Source organism: Strongylocentrotus purpuratus, unplaced genomic scaffold (assembly GCF_000002235.5).
Source record: "Strongylocentrotus purpuratus isolate Spur 01 unplaced genomic scaffold, Spur_5.0 spur5_scaffold_21, whole genome shotgun sequence".
Classification (NCBI taxonomy): domain Eukaryota; kingdom Metazoa; phylum Echinodermata; class Echinoidea; order Camarodonta; family Strongylocentrotidae; genus Strongylocentrotus; species Strongylocentrotus purpuratus.
In genome coordinates, this window is record NW_022145607.1 from 45,633,121 (window position 1) to 45,647,716 (window position 14,596).

Sequence of the window (14,596 nt, forward strand, 5' to 3'; positions counted from 1 at the left end):
GGCAGAACAAACCTAAACGTATAGCGCATAACATGTAGAGTATATCGGTGAGGGGTTTCGGGCTTTAATACAGTCGCCGCTATTTCCCATTTGCCTTAATTTTGCTGAAAATCACATGAAATGTAGATTATTATATACCTCATCCAATACAGGGTGCAAAAATTCTAGCAGCCGACATTAAAAAGGTCTTATTTGAGCGCATATCAACCAATGTCCAGAACAAACCTAAACGTTTGGTGCATATAACGTCTAGAGTATATAGAAGGGGGTGGGGGTTAATACAATCGTTGCTGATTTCCCATTTGCTTTAAATGTGCTGAAACTCACATGAAATGTAGATTATTATATACCTCATCGAATACGGGGTGCAAAATGCTAGAAACCGACATTAAAAAGGTCTTATTTGAGCGCATATCAATCAATGTGGCAGAACAAACCTAAACGTATGGCGCATAACATGTAGAGTATATCGGTGAGGGGGTTTCGGGCTTTAATACAGTCGCCGCTATTTCCCATTTGCCTTAATTTTGCTGAAAATCACATGAAATGTAGATTATTATATACCTCATCCAATACGGGGTGCAAAAATTCTAGCAGCTGACAATAAAAAGGTCTTATTTGAGCGCATATCAACCAATGTCCAGAACAAACCTAAACGTTTGGTGCATATAACGTCTAGAGTATATAGAAGGGGTGGGGGTTAATACAATCGTTGCTGATTTCCCATTTGCTTTAAATGTGCTGAAACTCACATGAAATGTAGATTATTATATACCTCATCGAATACAGGGTGCAAAAATTCTAGCAGCCGACATTAAAAAGGTCTTATTTGAGCGCATATCAACCAATGTCCAGAACAAACTTAAACTTTTGGTGCATATAACGTCCAGAGTATATAGAGGGGATGGGGGTTAATACATTCGTTGCTGATTTCCCATTTGCTTTAAATGTGCTGAAAATCACATGAAATGTAGATTATTATATACCTCATCGAATACAGGGTGCAAAAATTCTAGCAGCCGACATTAAAAAGGTCTTATTTGAGCGCATATCAACCAATGTCCAGAACAAACCTAAACGTTTGGTGCATATAACGTCTAGAGTATATAAAGGGGATGGGGGTTAATACATTCGTTGCTGATTTCCCATTTGCTTTAAATGTGCTGAAACTCACATGAAATGTAGATTATTATATACCTCATCGAATACGGGGTGCAAAAATTCTAGCAGCCGACATTAAAAAGGTCTTATTTGAGCGCATATCAACCAATGTCCAGAACAAACCTAAACGTTTGGTGCATATAACGTCTAGAGTATATAGAAGGGGGTGGGGGTTAATACAATCGTTGCTGATTTCCCATTTGCTTTAAATGTGCTGAAACTCACATGAAATGTAGATTATTATATACCTCATCGAATACAGGGTGCAAAAATTCTAGCAGCCGACATTAAAAAGGTCTTATTTGAGCGCATATCAACCAATGTCCAGAACAAACTTAAACGTTGGTGCATATAACGTCCAGAGTATATAGAAGGGGATGGGGGTTAATACATTCGTTGCTGATTTCCCATTTGCTTTAAATGTGCTGAAACTCACATGAAATGTAGATTATTATATACCTCATCGAATACGGGGTGCAAAAATGCTAGAAACCGACATTAAAAAGGTCTTATTTGAGCGCATATCAATCAATGTGGCAGAACAAACCTAAACGTATAGCGCATAACATGTAGAGTATATCGGTGAGGGGGTTTCGGGCTTTAATACAGTCGCCGCTATTTCCCATTTGCCTTAATTTTGCTGAAAATCACATGAAATGTAGATTATTATATACCTCATCCAATACAGGGTGCAAAAATTCTAGCAGCCGACATTAAAAAGGTCTTATTTGAGCGCATATCAACCAATGTCCAGAACAAACCTAAACGTTTGGTGCATATAACGTCTAGAGTATATAGAAGGGGGTGGGGGTTAATACAATCGTTGCTGATTTCCCATTTGCTTTAAATGTGCTGAAACTCACATGAAATGTAGATTATTATATACCTCATCGAATACGGGGTGCAAAATGCTAGAAACCGACATTAAAAAGGTCTTATTTGAGCGCATATCAATCAATGTGGCAGAACAAACCTAAACGTATGGCGCATAACATGTAGAGTATATCGGTGAGGGGGTTTCGGGCTTTAATACAGTCGCCGCTATTTCCCATTTGCCTTAATTTTGCTGAAAATCACATGAAATGTAGATTATTATATACCTCATCAATACGGGGTGCAAAAATTCTAGCAGCTGACAATAAAAAGGTCTTATTTGAGCGCATATCAACCAATGTCCAGAACAAACCTAAACGTTTGGTGCATATAACGTCTAGAGTATATAGAAGGGGGTGGGGGTTAATACAATCGTTGCTGATTTCCCATTTGCTTTAAATGTGCTGAAACTCACATGAAATGTAGATTATTATATACCTCATCGAATACAGGGTGCAAAAATTCTAGCAGCCGACATTAAAAAGGTCTTATTTGAGCGCATATCAACCAATGTCCAGAACAAACTTAAACGTTTGGTGCATATAACGTCCAGAGTATATAGAGGGGATGGGGGTTAATACATTCGTTGCTGATTTCCCATTTGCTTTAAATGTGCTGAAACTCACATGAAATGTAGATTATTATATACCTCATCGAATACAGGGTGCAAAAATTCTAGCAGCCGACATTAAAAAGGTCTTATTTGAGCGCATATCAACCAATGTCCAGAACAAACTTAAACGTTTGGTGCATATAACGTCCAGAGTATATAGAGGGGATGGGGGTTAATACATTCGTTGCTGATTTCCCATTTGCTTTAAATGTGCTGAAAATCACATGAAATGTAGATTATTATATACCTCATCGAATACAGGGTGCAAAAATTCTAGCAGCCGACATTAAAAAGGTCTTATTTGAGCGCATATCAACCAATGTCCAGAACAAACTTAAACGTTTGGTGCATATAACGTCCAGAGTATATAGAGGGGATGGGGGTTAATACATTCGTTGCTGATTTCCCATTTGCTTTAAATGTGCTGAAAATCACATGAAATGTAGATTATTATATACCTCATCGAATACAGGGTGCAAAAATTCTAGCAGCCGACATTAAAAAGGTCTTATTTGAGCGCATATCAACCAATGTCCAGAACAAACCTAAACGTTTGGTGCATATAACGTCTAGAGTATATAAAAGGGGATGGGGGTTAATACATTCGTTGCTGATTTCCCATTTGCTTTAAATGTGCTGAAACTCACATGAAATGTAGATTATTATATACCTCATCGAATACGGGGTGCAAAAATTCTAGCAGCCGACATTAAAAAGGTCTTATTTGAGCGCATATCAACCAATGTCCAGAACAAACCTAAACGTTTGGTGCATATAACGTCTAGAGTATATAGAAGGGGTGGGGGTTAATACAATCGTTGCTGATTTCCCATTTGCTTTAAATGTGCTGAAACTCACATGAAATGTAGATTATTATATACCTCATCGAATACAGGGTGCAAAAATTCTAGCAGCCGACATTAAAAAGGTCTTATTTGAGCGCATATCAACCAATGTCCAGAACAAACTTAAACTTTTGGTGCATATAACGTCCAGAGTATATAGAAGGGGATGGGGGTTAATACATTCGTTGCTGATTTCCCATTTGCTTTAAATGTGCTGAAACTCACATGAAATGTAGATTATTATATACCTCATCGAATACAGGGTGCAAAAATGCTAGCAACCGACATTAAAAAGGTCTTATTTGAGCGCATATCAATCAATGTGGCAGAACAAACCTAAACGTATGGCGCATAACATGTAGAGTATATCGGTGAGGGGGTTTCGGGCTTTAATACAGTCGCCGCTATTTCCCATTTGCCTTAATTTTGCTGAAAATCACATGAAATGTAGATTATTATATACCTCATCCAATACGGGGTGCAAAAATTCTAGCAGCTGACAATAAAAAGGTCTTATTTGAGCGCATATCAACCAATGTCCAGAACAAACCTAAACGTTTGGTGCATATATAACGTCCAGAGTATATAGAAGGGGATGGGGGTTAATACATTCGTTGCTGATTTCCCATTTGCTTTAAATGTGCTGAAACTCACATGAAATGTAGATTATTATATACCTCATCGAATACGGGGTGCAAAAATGCTAGAAACCGACATTAAAAAGGTCTTATTTGAGCGCATATCAACCAATGTCCAGAACAAACCTAAACGTTTGGTGCATATAACGTCTAGAGTATATAAAAGGGGATGGGGGTTAATAAATTCGTTGCTGATTTCCCATTTGCTTTAAATGTGCTGAAACTCACATGAAATGTAGATTATTATATACCTCATCGAATACGGGGTGCAAAAATACTAGCAGCCGACATTAAAAAGGTCTTATTTGAGCGCATATCAACCAATGTCCAGAACAAACCTAAACGTTTGGTGCATATAACGTCTAGAGTATATAGAGGGGGTGGGGGTTAATACAATCGTTGCTGATTTCCCATTTGCTTTAAATGTGCTGAAACTCACATGAAATGTAGATTATTATATACCTCATCGAATACAGGGTGCAAAAATTCTAGCAGCCGACATTAAAAAGGTCTTATTTGAGCGCATATCAACCAATGTCCAGAACAAACTTAAACTTTTGGTGCATATAACGTCCAGAGTATATAGAAGGGGATGGGGGTTAATACATTCGTTGCTGATTTCCCATTTGCTTTAAATGTGCTGAAACTCACATGAAATGTAGATTATTATATACCTCATCGAATACAGGGTGCAAAAATGCTAGCAACCGACATTAAAAAGGTCTTATTTGAGCGCATATCAATCAATGTGGCAGAACAAACCTAAACGTATAGCGCATAACATGTAGAGTATATCGGTGAGGGGGTTTCGGGCTTTAATACAGTCGCCGCTATTTCCCATTTGCCTTAATTTTGCTGAAAATCACATGAAATGTAGATTATTATATACCTCATCCAATACGGGGTGCAAAAATTCTAGCAGCTGACAATAAAAAGGTCTTATTTGAGCGCATATCAACCAATGTCCAGAACAAACCTAAACGTTTGGTGCATATAACGTCTAGAGTATATAGAAGGGGGTGGGGGTTAATACAATCGTTGCTGATTTCCCATTTGCTTTAAATGTGCTGAAACTCACATGAAATGTAGATTATTATATACCTCATCGAATACAGGGTGCAAAAATTCTAGCAGCCGACATTAAAAAGGTCTTATTTGAGCGCATATCAACCAATGTCCAGAACAAACTTAAACTTTTGGTGCATATAACGTCCAGAGTATATAGAGGGGATGGGGGTTAATACATTCGTTGCTGATTTCCCATTTGCTTTAAATGTGCTGAAAATCACATGAAATGTAGATTATTATATACCTCATCGAATACGGGGTGCAAAAATGCTAGAAACCGACATTAAAAAGGTCTTATTTGAGCGCATATCAATCAATGTGGCAGAACAAACCTAAACGTATAGCGCATAACATGTAGAGTATATCAGTGAGGGGGTTTCGGGCTTTAATACAGTCGCCGCTATTTCCCATTTGCCTTAATTTTGCTGAAAATCACATGAAATGTAGATTATTATATACCTCATCCAATACGGGGTGCAAAAATTCTAGCAGCCGACATTAAAAAGGTCTTATTTGAGCGCATATCAACCAATGTCCAGAACAAACCTAAACGTTTGGTGCATATAACGTCTAGAGTATATAGAAAAGGGTGGGGGTTAATACAATCGTTGCTGATTTCCCATTTGCTTTAAATGTGCTGAAAATCACATGAAATGTAGATTATTATATACCTCATCGAATACGGGGTGCAAAAATGCTAGAAACCGACATTAAAAAGGTCTTATTTGAGCGCATATCAATCAATGTGGCAGAACAAACCTAAACGTATAGCGCATAACATGTAGAGTATATCAGTGAGGGGGTTTCGGGCTTTAATACAGTCGCCGCTATTTCCCATTTGCCTTAATTTTGCTGAAAATCACATGAAATGTAGATTATTATATACCTCATCCAATACAGGGTGCAAAAATTCTAGCAGCCGACATTAAAAAGGTCTTATTTGAGCGCATATCAACCAATGTCCAGAACAAACTTAAACGTTGGTGCATATAACGTCCAGAGTATATAGAAGGGGATGGGGGTTAATACATTCGTTGCTGATTTCCCATTTGCTTTAAATGTGCTGAAACTCACATGAAATGTAGATTATTATATACCTCATCGAATACAGGGTGCAAAAATGCTAGAACCGACATTAAAAAGGTCTTATTTGAGCGCATATCAATCAATGTGGCAGAACAAACCTAAACGTATAGCGCATAACATGTAGAGTATATCGGTGAGGGGGTTTCGGGCTTTAATACAGTCGCCGCTATTTCCCATTTGCCTTAATTTTGCTGAAAATCACATGAAATGTAGATTATTATATACCTCATCCAATACGGGGTGCAAAAATTCTAGCAGCTGACAATAAAAAGGTCTTATTTGAGCGCATATCAACCAATGTCCAGAACAAACCTAAACGTTTGGTGCATATAACGTCTAGAGTATATAGAAGGGGGTGGGGGTTAATACAATCGTTGCTGATTTCCCATTTGCTTTAAATGTGCTGAAACTCACATGAAATGTAGATTATTATATACCTCATCGAATACAGGGTGCAAAAATTCTAGCAGCCGACATTAAAAAGGTCTTATTTAAGCGCATATCAACCAATGTCCAGAACAAACTTAAACTTTTGGTGCATATAACGTCCAGAGTATATAGAGGGGATGGGGGTTAATACATTCGTTGCTGATTTCCCATTTGCTTAAAATGTGCTGAAAATCACATGAAATGTAGATTATTATATACCTCATCGAATACGGGGTGCAAAAATGCTAGAAACCGACATTAAAAAGGTCTTATTTGAGCGCATATCAATCAATGTGGCAGAACAAACCTAAACGTATAGCGCATAACATGTAGAGTATATCAGTGAGGGGGTTTCGGGCTTTAATACAGTCGCCGCTATTTCCCATTTGCCTTAATTTTGCTGAAAATCACATGAAATGTAGATTATTATATACCTCATCCAATACGGGGTGCAAAAATTCTAGCAGCCGACATTAAAAAGGTCTTATTTGAGCGCATATCAACCAATGTCCAGAACAAACCTAAACGTTTGGTGCATATAACGTCTAGAGTATATAGAAGGGGTGGGGGTTAATACAATCGTTGCTGATTTCCCATTTGCTTTAAATGTGCTGAAAATCACATGAAATGTAGATTATTATATACCTCATCGAATACGGGGTGCAAAAATGCTAGAAACCGACATTAAAAAGGTCTTATTTGAGCGCATATCAATCAATGTGGCAGAACAAACCTAAACGTATAGCGCATAACATGTAGAGTATATCGGTGAGGGGGTTTCGGGCTTTAATACAGTCGCCGCTATTTCCCATTTGCCTTAATTTTGCTGAAAATCACATGAAATGTAGATTATTATATACCTCATCCAATACAGGGTGCAAAAATTCTAGCAGCCGACATTAAAAAGGTCTTATTTGAGCGCATATCAACCAATGTCCAGAACAAACCTAAACGTTTGGTGCATATAACGTCTAGAGTATATAGAAGGGGGTGGGGGTTAATACAATCGTTGCTGATTTCCCATTTGCTTTAAATGTGCTGAAACTCACATGAAATGTAGATTATTATATACCTCATCGAATACAGGGTGCAAAAATTCTAGCAGCCGACATTAAAAAGGTCTTATTTGAGCGCATATCAACCAATGTCCAGAACAAACTTAAACTTTTGGTGCATATAACGTCCAGAGTATATAGAGGGGATGGGGGTTAATACATTCGTTGCTGATTTCCCATTTGCTTAAAATGTGCTGAAAATCACATGAAATGTAGATTATTATATACCTCATCGAATACGGGGTGCAAAAATGCTAGAAACCGACATTAAAAAGGTCTTATTTGAGCGCATATCAATCAATGTGGCAGAACAAACCTAAACGTATAGCGCATAACATGTAGAGTATATCGGTGAGGGGGTTTCGGGCTTTAATACAGTCGCCGCTATTTCCCATTTGCCTTAATTTTGCTGAAAATCACATGAAATGTAGATTATTATATACCTCATCCAATACAGGGTGCAAAAATTCTAGCAGCCGACATTAAAAAGGTCTTATTTGAGCGCATATCAACAATGTCCAGAACAAACCTAAACGTTTGGTGCATATAACGTCTAGAGTATATAGAAGGGGGTGGGGGTTAATACAATCGTTGCTGATTTCCCATTTGCTTTAAATGTGCTGAAAATCACATGAAATGTAGATTATTATATACCTCATCGAATACGGGGTGCAAAAATGCTAGCAGCCGACATTAAAAAGGTCTTATTTGAGCGCATATCAACCAATGTCCAGAACAAACTTAAACTGTTGGTGCATATAACGTCCAGAGTATATAGAAGGGGATGGGGGTTAATACATTCGTTGCTGATTTCCCATTTGCTTTAAATGTGCTGAAACTCACATGAAATGTAGATTATTATATACCTCATCGAATACGGGGTGCAAAAATGCTAGAAACCGACATTAAAAAGGTCTTATTTGAGCGCATATCAATCAATGTGGCAGAACAAACCTAAACGTATAGCGCATAACATGTAGAGTATATCGGTGAGGGGGTTTCGGGCTTTAATACAGTCGCCGCTATTTCCCATTTGCCTTAATTTTGCTGAAAATCACATGAAATGTAGATTATTATATACCTCATCCAATACAGGGTGCAAAAATTCTAGCAGCCGACATTAAAAAGGTCTTATTTGAGCGCATATCAACAATGTCCAGAACAAACCTAAACGTTTGGTGCATATAACGTCTAGAGTATATAGAAGGGGGTGGGGGTTAATACAATCGTTGCTGATTTCCCATTTGCTTTAAATGTGCTGAAAATCACATGAAATGTAGATTATTATATACCTCATCGAATACGGGGTGCAAAAATGCTAGAAACCGACATTAAAAAGGTCTTATTTGAGCGCATATCAACCAATGTCCAGAACAAACTTAAACTGTTGGTGCATATAACGTCCAGAGTATATAGAAGGGGATGGGGGTTAATACATTCGTTGCTGATTTCCCATTTGCTTTAAATGTGCTGAAACTCACATGAAATGTAGATTATTATATACCTCATCGAATACAGGGTGCAAAAATGCTAGCAACCGACATTAAAAAGGTCTTATTTGAGCGCATATCAATCAATGTGGCAGAACAAACCTAAACGTATAGCGCATAACATGTAGAGTATATCGGTGAGGGGGTTTCGGGCTTTAATACAGTCGCCGCTATTTCCCATTTGCCTTAATTTTGCTGAAAATCACATGAAATGTAGATTATTATATACCTCATCCAATACGGGGTGCAAAAATTCTAGCAGCTGACAATAAAAAGGTCTTATTTGAGCGCATATCAACCAATGTCCAGAACAAACCTAAACGTTTGGTGCATATAACGTCTAGAGTATATAGAAGGGGGTGGGGGTTAATACAATCGTTGCTGATTTCCCATTTGCTTTAAATGTGCTGAAACTCACATGAAATGTAGATTATTATATACCTCATCGAATACAGGGTGCAAAAATTCTAGCAGCCGACATTAAAAAGGTCTTATTTAAGCGCATATCAACCAATGTCCAGAACAAACTTAAACTTTTGGTGCATATAACGTCCAGAGTATATAGAGGGGATGGGGGTTAATACATTCGTTGCTGATTTCCCATTTGCTTTAAATGTGCTGAAAATCACATGAAATGTAGATTATTATATACCTCATCGAATACGGGGTGCAAAAATGCTAGAAACCGACATTAAAAAGGTCTTATTTGAGCGCATATCAATCAATGTGGCAGAACAAACCTAAACGTATAGCGCATAACATGTAGAGTATATCAGTGAGGGGGTTTCGGGCTTTAATACAGTCGCCGCTATTTCCCATTTGCCTTAATTTTGCTGAAAATCACATGAAATGTAGATTATTATATACCTCATCGAATACAGGGTGCAAAAATTCTAGCAGCCGACATTAAAAAGGTCTTATTTGAGCGCATATCAACCAATGTCCAGAACAAACCTAAACGTTTGGTGCATATAACGTCTAGAGTATATAAAAGGGGATGGGGGTTAATAATTCGTTGCTGATTTCCCATTTGCTTTAAATGTGCTGAAACTCACATGAAATGTAGATTATTATATACCTCATCGAATACGGGGTGCAAAAATACTAGCAGCCGACATTAAAAAGGTCTTATTTGAGCGCATATCAACCAATGTCCAGAACAAACCTAAACGTTTGGTGCATATAACGTCTAGAGTATATAGTAGGGGGTGGGGGTTAATACAATCGTTGCTGATTTCCCATTTGCTTTAAATGTGCTGAAACTCACATGAAATGTAGATTATTATATACCTCATCGAATACAGGGTGCAAAAATTTTAGCAGCCGACATTAAAAAGGTCTTATTTGAGCGCATATCAACCAATGTCCAGAACAAACTTAAACTTTTGGTGCATATAACGTCCAGAGTATATAGAAGGGGATGGGGGTTAATACATTCGTTGCTGATTTCCCATTTGCTTTAAATGTGCTGAAACTCACATGAAATGTAGATTATTATATACCTCATCGAATACAGGGTGCAAAAATGCTAGTAACCGACATTAAAAAGGTCTTATTTGAGCGCATATCAATCAATGTGGCAGAACAAACCTAAACGTATGGCGCATAACATGTAGAGTATATCGGTGAGGGGGTTTCGGGCTTTAATACAGTCGCCGCTATTTCCCATTTGCCTTAATTTTGCTGAAAATCACATGAAATGTAGATTATTATATACCTCATCCAATACGGGGTGCAAAAATTCTAGCAGCTGACAATAAAAAGGTCTTATTTGAGCGCATATCAACCAATGTCCAGAACAAACCTAAACGTTTGGTGCATACATAACGTCCAGAGTATATAGAAGGGGATGGGGGTTAATACATTCGTTGCTGATTTCCCATTTGCTTTAAATGTGCTGAAACTCACATGAAATGTAGATTTTTATATACCTCATCGAATACGGGGTGCAAAAATGCTAGAAACCGACATTAAAAAGGTTTATTTAAGCGCATATCAACCAATGTCCAGAACAAACCTAAACGTTTGGTGCATATAATGTCTAGAGTATATAAAGGGGATGGGGGTTAATAAATTCGTTGCTGATTTCCCATTTGCTTTAAACGTGCTGAAACTCACATGAAATGTAGATTATTATATACCTCATCGAATACGGGGTGCAAAAATACTAGCAGCCGACATTAAAAAGGTCTTATTTGAGCGCATATCAACCAATGTCCAGAACAAACCTAAACGTTTGGTGCATATAACGTCTAGAGTATATAGTAGGGGGTGGGGGTTAATACAATCGTTGCTGATTTCCCATTTGCTTTAAATGTGCTGAAACTCACATGAAATGTAGATTATTATATACCTCATCGAATACAGGGTGCAAAAATTTTAGCAGCCGACATTAAAAAGGTCTTATTTGAGCGCATATCAACCAATGTCCAGAACAAACTTAAACTTTTTGTGCATATAACGTCCAGAGTATATAGAAGGGGATGGGGGTTAATACATTCGTTGCTGATTTCCCATTTGCTTTAAATGTGCTGAAACTCACATGAAATGTAGATTATTATATACCTCATCGAATACAGGGTGCAAAAATGCTAGTAACCGACATTAAAAAGGTCTTATTTGAGCGCATATCAATCAATGTGGCAGAACAAACCTAAACGTATAGCGCATAACATGTAGAGTATATCGGTGAGGGGGTTTCGGGCTTTAATACAGTCGCCGCTATTTCCCATTTGCCTTAATTTTGCTGAAAATCACATGAAATGTAGATTATTATATACCTCATCCAATACGGGGTGCAAAAATTCTAGCAGCTGACAATAAAAAGGTCTTATTTGAGCGCATATCAACCAATGTCCAGAACAAACCTAAACGTTTGGTGCATATAACGTCTAGAGTATATAGAAGGGGGTGGGGGTTAATACAATCGTTGCTGATTTCCCATTTGCTTTAAATGTGCTGAAACTCACATGAAATGTAGATTATTATATACCTCATCGAATACAGGGTGCAAAAATTCTAGCAGCCGACATTAAAAAGGTCTTATTTAAGCGCATATCAACCAATGTCCAGAACAAACTTAAACTTTTGGTGCATATAACGTCCAGAGTATATAGAGGGGATGGGGGTTAATACATTCGTTGCTGATTTCCCATTTGCTTAAAATGTGCTGAAAATCACATGAAATGTAGATTATTATATACCTCATCGAATACGGGGTGCAAAAATGCTAGAAACCGACATTAAAAAGGTCTTATTTGAGCGCATATCAATCAATGTGGCAGAACAAACCTAAACGTATAGCGCATAACATGTAGAGTATATCAGTGAGGGGGTTTCGGGCTTTAATACAGTCGCCGCTATTTCCCATTTGCCTTAATTTTGCTGAAAATCACATGAAATGTAGATTATTATATACCTCATCCAATACGGGGTGCAAAAATTCTAGCAGCCGACATTAAAAAGGTCTTATTTGAGCGCATATCAACAAATGTCCAGAACAAACCTAAACGTTTGGTGCATATAACGTCTAGAGTATATAGAAAAGGGTGGGGGTTAATACAATCGTTGCTGATTTCCCATTTGCTTTAAATGTGCTGAAAATCACATGAAATGTAGATTATTATATACCTCATCGAATACGGGGTGCAAAAATGCTAGAAACCGACATTAAAAAGGTCTTATTTGAGCGCATATCAATCAATGTGGCAGAACAAACCTAAACGTATAGCGCATAACATGTAGAGTATATCGGTGAGGGGGTTTCGGGCTTTAATACAGTCGCCGCTATTTCCCATTTGCCTTAATTTTGCTGAAAATCACATGAAATGTAGATTATTATATACCTCATCCAATACAGGGTGCAAAAATTCTAGCAGCCGACATTAAAAAGGTCTTATTTGAGCGCATATCAACAAATGTCCAGAACAAACCTAAACGTTTGGTGCATATAACGTCTAGAGTATATAGAAGGGGGTGGGGGTTAATACAATCGTTGCTGATTTCCCATTTGCTTTAAATGTGCTGAAACTCACATGAAATGTAGATTATTATATACCTCATCGAATACAGGGTGCAAAAATTCTAGCAGCCGACATTAAAAAGGTCTTATTTAAGCGCATATCAACCAATGTCCAGAACAAACTTAAACTTTTGGTGCATATAACGTCCAGAGTATATAGAGGGGATGGGGGTTAATACATTCGTTGCTGATTTCCCATTTGCTTAAAATGTGCTGAAAATCACATGAAATGTAGATTATTATATACCTCATCGAATACGGGGTGCAAAAATGCTAGAAACCGACATTAAAAAGGTCTTATTTGAGCGCATATCAATCAATGTGGCAGAACAAACCTAAACGTATAGCGCATAACATGTAGAGTATATCAGTGAGGGGGTTTCGGGCTTTAATACAGTCGCCGCTATTTCCCATTTGCCTTAATTTTGCTGAAAATCACATGAAATGTAGATTATTATATACCTCATCCAATACGGGGTGCAAAAATTCTAGCAGCCGACATTAAAAAGGTCTTATTTGAGCGCATATCAACAAATGTCCAGAACAAACCTAAACGTTTGGTGCATATAACGTCTAGAGTATATAGAAAGGGTGGGGGTTAATACAATCGTTGCTGATTTCCCATTTGCTTTAAATGTGCTGAAAATCACATGAAATGTAGATTATTATATACCTCATCGAATACGGGGTGCAAAAATGCTAGAAACCGACATTAAAAAGGTCTTATTTGAGCGCATATCAATCAATGTGGCAGAACAAACCTAAACGTATAGCGCATAACATGTAGAGTATATCGGTGAGGGGGTTTCGGGCTTTAATACAGTCGCCGCTATTTCCCATTTGCCTTAATTTTGCTGAAAATCACATGAAATGTAGATTATTATATACCTCATCCAATACAGGGTGCAAAAATTCTAGCAGCCGACATTAAAAAGGTCTTATTTGAGCGCATATCAACAAATGTCCAGAACAAACCTAAACGTTTGGTGCATATAACGTCTAGAGTATATAGAAGGGGGTGGGGGTTAATACAATCGTTGCTGATTTCCCATTTGCTTTAAATGTGCTGAAACTCACATGAAATGTAGATTATTATATACCTCATCGAATACAGGGTGCAAAAATTCTAGCAGCCGACATTAAAAAGGTCTTATTTAAGCGCATATCAACCAATGTCCAGAACAAACTTAAACTTTTGGTGCATATAACGTCCAGAGTATATAGAGGGGATGGGGGTTAATACATTCGTTGCTATTTCCCATTTGCTTAAAATGTGCTGAAAATCACATGAAATGTAGATTATTATATACCTCATCG